We start from the raw sequence: 13,812 nt of genomic DNA, 5'->3' as shown, positions 1-13,812 counted from the left end.
GAGATTGATTTTCCTAAAACCAAGTTCGATAAATTGGTCGGGCTCGTTTTAAAGCTCAGATGGCAACGAATTAAATTAAAACCACTGCAGCCGAACACAAACAGTGGACTTGTTTCTGGGCCGCACAGTTAGAGCTGTTGATAATCTGGAGTCAGGATCAATACTGAACGAAGCTCATGTTGGAGGCCTGACAGACTTTAGCTTGAGAGACACTGAAATGTTTTGCCTAAAGCGACTTCAGCACTCAACAATACTGGATTTCTAAATGATTTTTCAGTCCTCAGACAGACGCAGGGTTTAGAAAACCATCAGAACACGGACTCGTTCAGTCCAGAAGGACGACGGTATTAAATCTTCTGCAGTTAAAAGAGGAACTCGCTCTAACAAACAGACTGTAGTTATTTACAATGAAGAGACATCTCGTCTCCACGTTTCATCCATTCAGACGTTTGGACAACAGGGGACAGAAGCTCAGGACGTTTCTGGATCTGTTGTCTGAACTTGGATTTAAAACATTTTCACACGTTTTTTAATTTGCTTTAATTTCCCTCAATAGAAGAATCAGTCTGTAAAGTCAATAAGCCGCTCAGATTGTTCAGTTTTGGACAAATCAAAAACGTTTGCGTCTTCAGTTCAACATTTTTTTTAAAAGAAGCTCGTGAAAGTCGTTCTGAATCAAACTGGATCAGAAACTTTCCAAATTTAAATTGAAGATGTATTAATCAAACAAAGGTCGGCTCCTTCTCAGCAGATATCTTCCTCTTCAGTCCAAATTTGGATTTTAGAAATTTGCTAAAAAAGATTTTTTGCACGCAGGCTTGCTTTCATGCACACACACACACACACACACACACACACACACACACACACACCGATACCACTATTATATTTATTTATCTTTATTTATTGATTTATATGATTTGATTTAATTCCCTTCATGTGTACCTGCTTCATTCTAACCATTTTGATTAAAGGTTCAAGCTGAAGAGAACGAGTTTATTTTGTATTTTTTATTATTTTATGTTGAAAAAAGCAGAAAAAAGCAAAACTGTGGATTTGATCGTGTCGGTGCTGAAACTGTAATAAAAACTACGTTAGAAAAAGAAAACGTTACGTAGAGATCGTCAAGTGTTTAATCAACGTACATCAAGAGTTAAAGATTTAGAGACGACGACATGTTAAATGAAAATGATGAATGAATAACAAACACCATGCAGTACACAAGTCACCTCCTCTAGTTCCTACTGGGTTTCCACGGGCTGTGGATCAGTACCCGGTCTTGGATCATTCAGTACCTAAAGATCTCTAAACAACAAGTGAACCAGAAGAGTTCATTTCTTAATGGTTCATCCTGAAGTTGAGCCTTTTTCTGGAAACTTGCCAAACGAGGTGATTCGAGGGGAAAGTTTCCAAAAGAACGACATGAATCAGTTTTATTCAAGAAAGAAAAGAAAAGGAAGTCACGAGTTGTCTCATGAATCACCGCGAATCTGTAAAATATGGAGCGTCTGACAGCGAAAGTGTCGTCGTTCTGTCAGAGATGAATCTTTTACCTTGAAGCTTCGTGCCGTCCGTCACTCAGAGAGTCCACGTCACTTTTTAATGGAAGAAGAAAGAAGACGGATGAGACGAGGTGACGACGAGACGCTTCATCACTCTGGACAAAATGTTAATGACACATAAAACAGGCTGAAACATTATCGTGGCGCTGGAACATCATCAACAACGACTTGAGTGTTTCTTAAATTATTGGCTCTCAGGTTCTTCACGGGTCGGTCGTGACTTTTTATTTGAGTCGTTAAAGCAGCAGAACACTGAGCCCGGGTCCAGAATGAGACTCTGGTTGATTTGTATAAAGGATGCAGCCGCCGCTTCGTCTCTCTGTCCGGTCCATTAACACTTTTATCAGCACACGAGCTGCCTGGAAGGAGAACGTCAATATATAAAAACCCACCGAGCGGTACCGACCTCACCGGGCCTGTTAGTGCAGCTATAAGCAGAGGTGAGCGGCTGAACTGACGCTTTCTGCGGTCGACAGCAGCGAGGTCCAGAACCAGACACTCACATATTTAATTCATGTTTGATATGGACCTCGGTCCCGACTGAGTACTGACTCGGCCCGTCTTCCTCCTCAGGCTCTCCGTACAGAGACGAGATCACTCTGGGGATCCTTCAGCTGCAGGAGAGCAACCGGCTGGAGATCCTGAAGAGACGCTGGTGGGAGGGAGGCCAGTGTCCCAAAGAGGAGGACCACCGGGCCAAAGGTGGGTGTCACGGCAGCCATTTGTGCTCTTCAGACGGAAACTAGAGCCGCAACGATTAATCGAGTAGCTGTCAGCTATTTAATTAACTGCCGACTATTGTGATAATCCATCAGTCCCTTTGAGAAAAACCTTCAAAGTCTGTGTTTGCAGCTTGTTCGATGTGATGATGTCGTTGTTTGTGTTTATGTGGGTTGTGGACAAAACAGCACATTTAAGGACGCCATCTTGGAAAACACTGATCAACATGTTTCACCTTCCTGCCATCCGCCTGTGAAAAGAGTTTATTGCTGTTTTGTTTTTTTAAAACCTGATACACGCTAACTTCAGCGTGGAAGTGGTATAACACACTCTAATGTTGAAAGGTGTTCTGGGAAATGTAGGAAGCCACTGACCTGCAGCTGAGCGCTGTAGTACCCACAGTAATCTACGTAGGAAGCCATTTGGTGCATATGTTGCTAGTTAATAATATAAAACACACATTTTAAAAACTCTCAGGAGATGAAATTCATCCGAATAAAGCTGAATGTGTCTTCACATTACGTGTGGACACTAAAGCTTCTTCGAGCCAGGACTCGCACACATTAGCCAGATGCTAACATGCGGCTGAAAACAATCAGGAGATATTTTCCTAACGACTTGTTTTCTTTTATCTTCTTGTCTCTGACTTTGTATTTCCTTCGACTGTAAAATGAGACGTGAAACGTAAAAACATCCTCCGATGCTGCAGAAGCTCCGTCAGGTCTCATCCATCATCCTGTTTTTCTCTCCGTCTCTGAATTGATTGTCTGATTTTTTTTTTTTCTTCCTTCAAAGTTTCCTGTATCGACCCACAGACGTGTGTTTCTGTATGTTTCTGTATGTTTCTGTTGTGTCTCTGTTGTCTCACTGTAACGAGACGAGGCAGCAGCTTCTGTTCATCGACCCAGATCCTGTGTTTAGGATCCGATCGTTACAGGAGTGTGAGTCCCGTCTGAGTATTGATCAGCTGCTCTGTGTCATCTGTTCAGACAGCTTCCTTCACCACAGAGTGTGTGTGTGTGTGTGTGTGTGTGTGTGTGTGTGTGTGTGTGTGTGTGTTGCAGGTCTCGGCATGGAGAACATCGGCGGCATCTTCGTGGTCCTGATCTGCGGCCTCATCATCGCCGTCTTCGTGGCCATCATGGAGTTCGTGTGGTCGACGCGCCGCACCGCCGAGACGGACGAGGTAAACCTTCATCATCATCATCCTCCTCCTCTTCCTCTCTCGTCCTCCTCCTCCTGCCCCGCCCCCGGCCTCAACCTCAGCCCAGACACCTCAGTAGGTCATCCGCCTGTGTGTGTGTGTGTGTGTGTGTGTGTGTGTGTGTGTGTGTGTGTGTGTGTGTGTGTGTGTGTGTGTGTGACGTCACTGTATATGATGATCACAATGTGTTTTATTCAGAGTTCATACAGACGTCACACTGAAACCTTCAGGCCTGATTAATGTGTCTGTTTGTCTTTAACTTCCTTTAAAGTCACAACACTTAAAGATGTCAGGAGATATTTATATATTTATATTTATATATTTATATTTATATATTTATATATTTATATATTTATATATTTATGTATTTATATTTACACACCTGCTTCTCTTACTAAACAGAACAAATACAATCGCACACTGAATTAATTCAAGTTTCTCTCTTTTACCAAACTAATATGGAAGTAGTGTGGAAGCCCTGAGGGGCAGGTTGGGAAATTCATTTTCTAAGTTTGATCTAAATAGTTTTTTCTCTCTTGTGTTTATCACCTGAGAACATGTGGAAAAATAAAATGTTTAGCTGAGAGAAAAGTTTCAAAGTTCTCGTTTCATTTTTTCAGCTGTGAGAACAGAAAAAATGTGTGAAACAAAAAATTCAGGAGAATTCTCGTTTCCACGTCTGAAACTGTGTGAAAGGAAAAAAATAAGGATTTAAAAAATAAAAAAATTAATTAAAAAAATTGTGTCTGAAACAGAATTTTTTAAAAATATTTTTTCAGGATTTTAGTTTTTTCTCTTGTTTCTTTTTGTTTCTTGTCTGAAACCAGGTGAAGAAAAAATTCAGGATTTTTTTTTATTTTTGTTCAATATAAGAAATAAATATCCTGATTTTATTTTCACATGGTTTCACACATGAATTTTTGTTCCTCCTGAAACTTTTTTCCCACAGCTCCAGATATGAAGAAACAAATCTTCTGAATAAATATCAGATGAAAAAAAGATCCTGACAAGAATTCGATCACCAGGACAAAAACAGAAAATCCTCACTTGATAAACAAAATGATGATTGTTGTAAATATCTCATCATGACTTCAAAGTAAATATACTGATTTATGTTAAATGACCACAAGAGCTCTTTTATCTTTAACCCGTCACCATGGCAACTTTATATCACTGAATATAGATTTCAGACTAAAGGACCATTTATTATCTTTAGTTTATGAGTTATGAATAATTATTTAAGATTGTTTCATTGTTTTCTACTCAGACAAACAAAACCATTTGTTTCTGAACTGAATGTAAGTTAAAGTGACTCCAGAAGAGTTTTCAGGGTATTTTAATGTTTATGAGGATAATGAGACATGATGTCTTCATGTCGTCACTTCCTGCTGTTTAAATAAAGATTTACAATAAAGAAGAAGAAGAAATATGAACAGGACAGATGTTAGTTTGAGTCTGTGTGTAGACGTGTGTGTGTGTTTTTACCAGTGAACACATTGAAATAAGGAAAAACATACAAACAAACAACAATATTCATTTTATTCTGGTCAGTTCAAAGAATTTATTAGCTTTAACAATATTAGTCTCTCTGTCTCTCTGTCTGTCTCTCTGTCTCTCTGTCTGTCTGTCTGTCTGTCTCTCTGTCTGTGTCTCTGTGTCTCTGTCTGTCTCTCTGTCTGTCTCTGTCTGTCTCTCTGTCTGTCTCTCTGTCTGTGTCTCTGTGTCTCTGTCTGTCTCTCTGTCTGTCTGTCTGTCTGTCTGTCTCTCTTTCAGGTGTCTGTCTGTCAGGAGATGCTGACGGAGTTTCGCAACGCCGTCTCCTGTAAGAAGAGTTCTCGTTCTCGCCGCCGCCGACCTCTGAGCAGCGCTGGAGGCGGAGTCCTGCGTCACCCGTCCCGCCTCGCCCTGGCCGCCCCTCGCCCCATCCGTCTGGTCCGCGAGATGCGTCTCAGTAACGGTAAACTGTACAGTGGCGCCGGCCCGCTAACGGGCGGGCTGGCAGGGCATGGGGGAGGGATGGGAGGAGGGATGGGAGGAGGAATGGGAGGAGGGATGGGAGGAGGGATGGGAGGAGGCCCTGATCTGGGCCCGGGGCCTCAGAGGCTCCTGGAGGACGCGCTGGGCCACAACACCTCCACCGGCACGCCGCCTCCTCCTCCGGCGTCGGCTCTGGTGGCTCCTCCAGCGCCACCACGCAGCTTCCTGCAGGGCTGCAGCCACGTCAGGATCTGTCAGGAGTGTCGGCGGATTCAGAGTCTGCGGCCGAACGCTCTCACTCCTCCCCCGCCTCCTCCCCCCTCCTCATCCTCCTCCGCCTCCTCCTGCTCCCGGATCCCCGCCTCCGGGCCGACACCGGGCCACCACCACCACCGCCACAACCTCCACCACCTGCATTACCACCACGGCTCCATGTCGCTGCCCCGCCTCCCGCCGCCTCCTCCTCCGATCCCAGCAGACAGAGCCGACAGCGACGGAGGCGGGGGGGCGGGGAGTCCGGGGCAGGCCAACACCAAACCGCTGCCACCGCCACGACCGATGCCTCCGCCCAAGACGCCGACACGGCCGCCGACAGACTTACTGGGCGGGCAGGACTGAGCGGAGCGTCATCAGAGGGGTCAAAGGTCGTGGTTATAAACCCTCAGTGAACTGGATCAGTCCAAAGCGGCCTGTCAGCAGGGGTGGGTGGAAGGAACCATTCTGACCCGTTTGCAGGGTCGCTCATTAAAAGCCACTTTGGCTCAGTGGATCATACCAGTAACCTTCAACAGGGGTGGACGGATTAAACCGCTCTGATCAAACGTTGTGGATGAAACCAGCTGACGTGTTCGTAGGACAAACAGGAAGTGCCTGCCAACGGACACCATCCTGAGGGCGCCACACTCAGTCCTCCGCCTCTTGCCTCGGCCAATCACCACGCTCCGTGCCAAGTGAGGAGGACTCAGAGAGACAGGCTGCGTTCATCAGCGCTCTGAGGTTTTACTGTTTGAATACTGAACCAGGTGTTTGTATAGAAGGAGACCACACACACACACACACACACGCACACACACACACACACACACACACACACACACACATACACACTCACTCAGTAGCAGAGCAGCTGTACAGTTATCATCTGTCGTCTCTGGAGGATGTAGCTCTTCACAACCGTGTTGTTGCTGTTTGTGCAGAAACCTGCTGACCAAAAAACTGACCAATCAGAGCTCAGATCCACAGAGCAGAAACACAGGTGCATCAACACTCACCTGACAGGTACGAAGCTGTGCTGAGGCAGGTCGTCTTTCACACACAGCCTCGCAGAGAGGCATCTTTAAAGGAACAGTTCACACAAAAATGAAATATTCAGCCATCGTCTCCTCCTGATGATATAAAGTCAGGCTCAGCCATCATCTCCTCCTGATGATATAAAGTCAGGCTCAGCCATCATCTCCTCCTGATGATATAAAGTCAGGCTCAGTCATCATCTCCTCCTGATGAAAAAGGCTGTAAATTAAGTCTTTTCAAATCAATTTGGGATCTCGGGGCTTCCAAAGACCAATTACTACCCCTACCCCTTATTTTCAAAAACAGAGTTAAAGACCAAGACTCTCACACGTCATCAGTAGTTGTCGATGGTGTTTATGGAAACAGACGCGTCTGGAAACAGGAGCTGTTTCCAAGTGTAGGGCTTTAAAAAACTCACTATATAAACTATATATTACTGCATTTGAAATCTCATTGGTTACATGATGCATCAGTCATCACGAAGATGGCGTGTGAGTGGCTCAGGAGAGGGTGGGTCACTTGTCTACACGACCACTCATTGGCTGTTGTAGGCTCTAGGGCGGGCATAGAGGCTCATATCTAGTTTCTTTATCTTTATCTTATTTAGACCCTTTAGAGCTGAAATCTTCACGGATCGACCGAGTCTGTTCAAAACAGTTTGGGATCTCGGGGCTTCTGCAGACTTGGATCACAACAGACGAGCTGTGTGGAGACATCTGATGTTTTAAATCATCTCCAGCTGCTTCAGCTGTTCAGCAGAACGCTGCAACTCTGTTTTACTGTGAAGCTCCAGAAATGTTCTGTGGACTACGAGACTTCACCTGACTTTATATCATCAGGAGGAGATGATGACTGAGCCTGACTTTATATCATCAGGAGGAGATGATGACTGGGTTTCACATTTTTGGGTGAACAGTTGTGAATCAGACGCGACAGTACAGAAATTATTAGATGTTGATTTTAGGAGAGCGCGCTGAGGTCGTCTTTATTTTTCTCACAGCAGATTTATATTTTATTAAAGCCTTTCCTTTGTGAGATTTACTCTTCTATCGTAGGTTTTCTTCAGATGTGCAAATTGTTAAACTACCGTGACGATATTACGAGTCCACCATCTTAAATTCTTTAGTTTTTACTTGTGAAACGAGTTGTAGCATTTAAACACTGCGAGGTTATTTTAAGATTTCTTGCTTTTTTAAAAAAAGAGTAAAACATCAGTTTCAGCCTCTTGAATCAGTCTAATAAGTTTAATACGGTCGGTACAGGTGAGTGTTGAAGCTGTTCACACACACACACACAGACACACACACACACACACACACACACACACAGGTAAACTTGGAGGCAAAGAAAAAAACTAAATTTGTGATTGTAATTTCCTTCCTGTCAGCGTGTCCAGTTTGAGTGTCGCTGCTCCTTTTTCTTTCTTTCTTTCTTTTTTTTTTTTCTTGGTAACCTCGAGTCCTTTTACATTGTTGCTATGACGATTCGAGTTCAAAAACGTACCTGTCAGCTAATCACATCGTTGGATTACTCAACATAAGTGCTGGTATTGAAGTATTGATCATTGGTTCCACATGTAATTGCTTTTACAGTGTTTGAGAACAAAAAGGAGCCAAATGTGAATCAATGCCTGCAAATTTTTTTATTCAAAGACTTTGGAAACATTGTTTAGTTGAAGAGCAGTGCCTGTAGTTTGATTTATTATTATTATTAATATAATTATTATTATTATTTTTATTTTATTTGCAGAGAAACAGTTTGAATAAAATGAGCCAGCAGCGTCCGAGACGAAGAAATTGTTTCTGAAAATTGAGGAAAAACGCACCGAATGTTGATGTAATGTGACTTTACTTTGTGTGCGTGTGTGTGTGTGTGTGTGTGTGTGTGTGTGTGTGTGTGTGTGTGTGCGCGTGCGTGCGTGTGTGTGTGCGCGTGCGTGTGTCATCACACTGTCAGCTGTTTTATTTCCTCCTCTCCTCCCTCAGATTTGTACCAGCAGCTCATCAGTAGGACTCAGTGGACAGGTGGATATTATTCTGATGATTCTCTTGTTATCATTATTATTGATAATTGATCATTGATATTGACGTGTGGGGTGACTGTAGGAGGGGACCAGCCCTCTGATGTTCGATATATAGACACACGTTTGGAATAAAAAAAATACAGTCAATGTACCAAAACCGCTCTGTTGGTGGCGTGTTGTTTTTTATCCTGACCTTTGACCTTTTAATCTCATCTTTCACGACATGGGCGCTCGTCTGCAGCCACGCGGAGAAGGTTAAAATGGAGGTAACAGGTGAAGTTAAATCAGACAGCAGCAGGTGATCTGAACACACAAACTACATCTCATCTCCTCCCTCCATGCTGATGGAGAGTCAGTGTTGCAGCATTCTCCTAAACAACTGAAGTAGCTGGAGACTTCTTTTAAAACGGAAAAAAACAATCAAAATAAATAAATAAAACCTCAAAACTTCATTCAAACTTTGCCGAATTTGCAGTTAGCACTTCCTGTTTGCAGTCAACCTGTGGATGTACAGACAACCATCACTGGATCACTTTGATACTGAAGAAAAGTTAAAAACATGATGTTTCTAAGGCAAGTTCTGCACATAGAAGGAGCGTCTTGTTTATGGAGACATCATCTCCTCCCTCCATGTTGATATAAAGTCAGGTGAAGTTTTCGTCGTCCACAAAACATTTCTGGAGCTTCACAGTCAAAATCACGTTTTCTTTAGTTTTTTTTTAAGTTTCTTGTTTTTGTTTTGTCACATTAGTTTTTGTTGAATCACCACTTTTGTTTTTTATTTGAGTGTATTTTTGTTGTTTTTTTGCTTCTTTTGATTTTGTAATTTCTAAATCTGATTGTATCTTTTTCATCATGTCAGCTTTGTTCTCTGCTCTGTCTTTGTTGCAGCAGTTTTATTGCGTGTTGCCTTAACGTTTGATGAGGTTGTGATGCAGTGTGGGATCATGGGAGTTGTTGTCTTGATTGTTAATCAACCACGACTGATGATGAAAATCTATCGGACGTGACTCAGACAGAAATGTTTACAGACAAGGTGTTTGTTTTAAAGTTTCCACCGATGTCACAGCTGAAGCTAACTTGTGGATTTCTGTGGTTTGAACATTGTTGGAAACATTTAGGATGATGTAAGTAAACAAAGTTGTTTATTGAGCATGAAATCATCTGAGAGCTTCTTTCAGGACAGTCAGGAGTTTAACTTCAGGAGGGTCAGAGGAGAAAATCTGACTGTAACAGCAGCGTCCAGCCAGCAGAGGGCGCTGCAGGCCAGAGGAAAAACCTGGACAGTAACAGTGGAGCAGAGTGAGAGCTGACTGTTGGTCTGTATCAGTACTCAGAGTAGTTTATTACATTAAAACCAACAAGACTAGGTTTTGTTTTTAAGTAACTGAATTTATATCAAATCAGATTTAATGACACAAGAACATGTTCAGTTCACTTCAGCTGATTTTATTATTGATCATTGTTTTCAAAGTTCATTCAAACTAATTAAGATTATTTATTTATTATATAATAAAGATCTTTTCTCACTGCAAAAAATGAATCATTGAAAAAATGACACAGATGGAAGTGAAAACTAGAGGAAATGATATTTTTAGCTCGATAAATCAAGTTACAATCTGTACGTTAGTTGATTTTGGTTATTTTATAGATGAGCAGTCATACATGAGGAAGCAAAGATATTACATTTAAATATAACTTTGGTTAAAGTAGCAAACGTTTTAAAGTATCTGCTATTAAATGTAAAGAAGTAATATGCAACTAAAGTTATCAAATCAATGTAGTGGAGTAAAAAGTACATTATAATGTGGCAGAAAATGGAAATGTACATTGTTCTTGTGTAAACGTACTTGGGTTTATTCCATTATTGCAAATAATGTCTAAACATGTGAATTACGTCAGTGAGACACAGTGAGAGAAAGATCAATCTGTCGAACTCGTCATTTTTATTCCTGGACAGTTTTCTTTGTTTTCTGAGACTCAGACTTTTTCCCAGCAGGTTCACATCGTCGACTCATCAGCTGACGTGTGGAGGAGGAACTGTCTGTTCAGAGTCGTCAGCTGTGACCGTCAGAGCTGATAAATGTGTGACGGGTCATTTATGTCGTCCTGACTGATATGAAGCTGAGGAGCCACACAGCTGAAGGCTGGACGGCCACAAACACTGATACACAACTGGGTCACACCACACACACACACACACACACACCCACATGATTATTCCTCAGACAGAGCAGTTTGATTTACAGTCACTTGGACAGATAAAACACATGATGAGATATAAAATGTAAACAGGAGTATGAACATGACTGCAGGCTGCAGGTCATGAAACACACAGAGACACACTGTCAGCAGACTCTGGGCCTCACCAACATTTCCTCACACACACTTCCTGTGATGAGTTCACACATTTCAACAACGACTGCGATTACACTGAATTTATTCTGAGAATGAAAATGATGCAACAATCCAGTAAGGTGGACGTCCTCCTCCTCTTCTTGGGAAACAGGAGGTAAACTGACTCATATTGTGAGGAAGCATGATACTGCCGGGAGAAAATAAATCAAATAAAAACACTCATGGTGACTTTTGCTTATTAGAATTATGAAAACAATGTTTATTTACTTTTCATCCATGTGTGAATGTTTGTTTCTGGATCCAGTCTCTGCTCCACATTATGCTTTCTTGTGTTTTTCCCTCCTTCAGTGCGTCTTGTTGGTTCATGGCCATGTAAAAAGGTCTTTAAATTAAAAAGTCCACATCAACGTGATCTCTCTCCTGCAGAAAACGCTGCTGTGGGAGTGAGGACTGTTTTTTTTTTTCTGGTGATCCAAGTTTAGGATTTAAATGGTTTTCTCTCGTGTTAATGACTTGAGGCCTGGTGGAAAGAAAGTTTGGTCAGAATAATCTCCCTCAATAGAAGCATAAATTCCTTAATTTTTTTGTTATCTGTAAAAATAGGTGAAATGTATCATATCTATGTATATATATATATATTTATATGTGTGTGTGTGTGTGTGTGTGTGTGTTTGTTTGTTATTGTTTGTGTGCTTTTTATTCAGGAGAAAAAATGTGTGAAGCCAAGTGGGATTTTTTTTGTGATTTTTTTTTTTTTTTATATATATATATATATATATATATATATATATATTTTTTTTTTTTTTTTTTTTTTTTTTTTTATCCCAAATGAGAAAAAAGTTTTTTCAGGAAAAAAAAAATCATGACAAAAATATTTTCTTTTCATTGTGTGAAACCGAGCGGGACTTTTTGGTTTATTTCATGAGAATTTCTTTTTTCATGATTTTTTTTCCTTGTTAAACTTTTTTTCCCAATGTGTGGAGCCAAGTGGAAAAATGAATTCAGTTTTTTTGGTTTTGGCTCAACTAATACTTAAACTGATAAAGAAAACAAGTGAAACACAGGAGACATCGTCATGTGACAGTTGTTTTTTGTCACAGTCGTCCTACAGTCGGGCAGATCTCGTCCGTCCTGTCCTTCTTCTATATGTAAATAACACATTGATGCAAATACTCCACGGCTCCTCTCCGACCGAAGCTGCAGACACAAGAACGTCAGCGGTCTGTCCTGTCATCAGGACCACAGACTGCCTCAACAACGCATAACAAACTGTTCTCAGTGGACAGGAGAGACTGTGGCTAACGTGCAGAGGGAGGCACAGTCAGAATAAACCGGATTCAAAGAGCCAGAGAAGGAAATGAGATAAAATCGAGATGTAATCTGAATATGTGCGGGCTCATCTGCCCTGCTGCACACACACACACACACACACACACACATACACACACACAGTTTTCAGTTCCTCTTTACTCGACTTCTGCTCGTGAGAACGTGAAAAAGATTTCAAATATTCTAATAAGCATCTGAACAAATAGGTGACGATAAAGTCTGACAGCAACACAACCTGATCTCATTAGTCTGCGCGCTAATAACACAACTGTACAATTTCAAACTGTGTGCAAACTGTGTGCAAGCCACCAGGAACAGCAGGCAGAATTTTTTTTTCACTCTGTTTCACACATAAAAACAATAAAAACTTGGTTTTACATACAAGAAATTCTCCTGTTAAAACAATGCACTTTTTTCTTCTCCTGAAAACCTTTTTTTTTCACTTGGGGAAATAATACACATATACATTTTTCTCCTGATTTTTCTTTCACTCAGTTTCACAAATTCCTCCGGAAAAACTGTTTTTCCCCACTGTTTCTGGCGGGAAAAAAGAAAGGACTTTTGTACATTTCTCCTGCCAAGACTGTTTTTTTCACTCAGTTTTACACACAAAAACAACAACAACTTGGTTTCACATAAAATTCTGCTGAAAAAAACTTTTTGCAAATTTCTCCTGCCAAGACTTTTTTTTTTAGATTTTTTTTTTGTCCTGGAAATTATTATTATTTTTTTTTTTTTCCCCCCTCCTGGAAAATTATTATTATTTTTTTTTTTTTTCCTCCTGGAAAAATCTTTTTTTTTTCCCCCCCTCCTGGAAAAAGTCTTTTTTTTTTTTTCCCCTCCTGGAAAAATCTTTGTTTAAATTGTTTTTTGTGTGTTTTACAAATTTCTCATGCCAAGACTTTTTTTTCATTCACTTTCAACTTAAAAACAATAAAACTTGATTTCAGTGAAAATGAGTGAAAACAGGAGGAAAAAACTTTTTGTTTTTCCTCCTGGAAAAATCTTCTTTTTTTTCTCCTTGAAAAATCTTTTTTTTTCCTCCTGGAAAAGGTCTTTTTTTTTTTTTTTTTCCTCCTGGAAAAATCTTTGTTTAAACTTTTTTTTTAGTGTTTTACAAATTTCTCCTGCCAACACTGTTTGTTACTCAGTTTCAAGTTAAAAACAACAACTTGGTTTCACGCAAAAAATTCTGCTGGAAAAAAAACTTTTTGCAAATTTCTCCTGCCAAGTTTTTTTTTTTTTTTTTTTTTTTGGGAGAATTTTTATTGTCCTGGAAAAAAATTTTTAAAAAAATTTTTCTCCTGGAAAAAAAACTTTCTTTTTTTTAGTGTTTTCTCTTGCCAACA

At 40.8% G+C, this 13,812-nt stretch overlaps 1 pseudogene across 1 annotated transcript in view; it reads left to right on the top strand.

Annotated features, from left to right (window-relative positions):
• LOC311273243 (glutamate receptor ionotropic, kainate 5-like) overlaps positions 1-8,937 on the top strand; it is a 158,461-nt pseudogene extending 149,524 nt beyond the window's left edge. Inside the window, exons 17-21 of the transcript XR_014624925.1 lie at positions 1,761-1,771; positions 2,136-2,264; positions 3,347-3,468; positions 5,260-5,489; positions 5,551-8,937. The product of XR_014624925.1 is annotated as a glutamate receptor ionotropic, kainate 5-like (transcript). The remainder of the gene's footprint in view (positions 1-1,760; positions 1,772-2,135; positions 2,265-3,346; positions 3,469-5,259; positions 5,490-5,550) is intronic.
• The last annotated feature ends 4,875 nt before the right edge of the window (positions 8,938-13,812 follow it).

This window comes from Pagrus pagrus (genome assembly GCF_965226575.1).
Source record: "Pagrus pagrus genome assembly, chromosome: 17".
Classification (NCBI taxonomy): domain Eukaryota; kingdom Metazoa; phylum Chordata; class Actinopteri; order Spariformes; family Sparidae; genus Pagrus; species Pagrus pagrus.
This window is presented reverse-complemented; position numbering and strand designations above follow the sequence as displayed.